Below are 1,264 nucleotides of genomic sequence, written 5' to 3'. Positions count from 1 at the left end.
ACTATTATCGAAGTGTTCGATTCGATATCAATACGGTACTAATACGATACCAGTATCTCATGCAAAATTCAGAAAATACAATACCGGTACCAAAAACTCAAAACTTAATGCTGAATCCACTCATCCCTAACTATATATATATATACACACACACCCGCCAACCTGTAGAGAAATTGAGGCAAAAGGGAAAATAAAAGGTGTCGGTGGCTTTCGATTATCTTTTATTAATATTTTCAATTTCAATTCTCCAAATGAAACTCTTCTTCCACTAATTTCAAATCAATGGAAGACACCACCGGCGCCGGCGCCGGTCAAAAACCGTACAAAGGTATTCGCATGCGCAAGTGGGGTAAATGGGTAGCCGAGATTCGCGAGCCGAATAAGCGGTCAAGGATTTGGCTCGGCTCATACTCTCACCCGGTAGCCGCGGCTAGAGCCTACGACACAGCCGTCTATCACCTCCGTGGCCCATCGGCTCGGCTTAACTTTCCGGAGCTGGTGGCGGCTGATGGGCGGCTGGATGAGTTGTCAGCCGCTGATATAAGGAAAAAGGCGATTGAAGTTGGTGCGAGAGTGGATGCTGAGGTTGCTTGTACGTCGGTGCATACCAGTGGTACTATTACTAATACTAAGCATGATTCCGGAGCTTGTTGGTTTGAAGAGAAACCCGACTTGAATAAGAAACCCGAACCCGAAGACCCGGATGGGGATAAGTGATGATAGTTTGTTTGGTAATTTTATTTTTATTATTATTATTATTGTTATTATTATTATTATTAAATCTAACCCCGCATAATTTGTATCAACATTTGTTTTTCGTTTTTTGCTTTGATGGAATTAGATAAAAGCTCATAATTATTTTGTGTTACATTTTATGTAAATATAATGTATTTTGCTACTTTTATTTATTTGCATATTTTAAGGTGGATATACATATAAAGTAGTTTCTTTTATGACTTGGAAACACCGGGAGAAATCAGCTATGTTTTGCGAGGCTGTCAATTCGAATCCTGAACCCATACAGGTTTTAGTCCTATCATGTGTTAAGCCAGAAAGTTATGCTCTTGTGATGCATAACGAGTGTCAAGTATCAACCGGTGGTATGGTTTTCCGAACAAACGCCCAAGCTAAACTCTAAAGTCAGCGTGGGCCAGGTTAAGCAACATTGTCTACCAAAATAAGGTAATAAGGCTCTCCAAGTTGGAAAGTACGATGAACTTAACAAATGGAAGGTCTGCGTAAGACCTAATAAAAAATTGAAGGT

At 40.1% G+C, this 1,264-nt stretch overlaps 1 pseudogene; it reads left to right on the top strand.

Annotated features, from left to right (window-relative positions):
* The first annotated feature begins 282 nt into the window (after positions 1 to 282).
* LOC143595026 (ethylene-responsive transcription factor ERF008 pseudogene) lies at positions 283 to 717 on the top strand (annotated as a pseudogene).
* Positions 718 to 1,264: the final 547 nt, after the last annotated feature.

This window comes from Bidens hawaiensis, unplaced genomic scaffold (assembly GCF_021521415.1).
Source record: "Bidens hawaiensis isolate Kalapana, Puna unplaced genomic scaffold, B.hawaiensis_p1.1 tig00044597_1, whole genome shotgun sequence".
In the NCBI taxonomy this organism is placed as follows: Eukaryota; Viridiplantae; Streptophyta; class Magnoliopsida; order Asterales; family Asteraceae; genus Bidens; species Bidens hawaiensis.
Note: the sequence above shows the minus strand (reverse complement) of the source record. Positions and strands in the feature narration are given on the sequence as shown.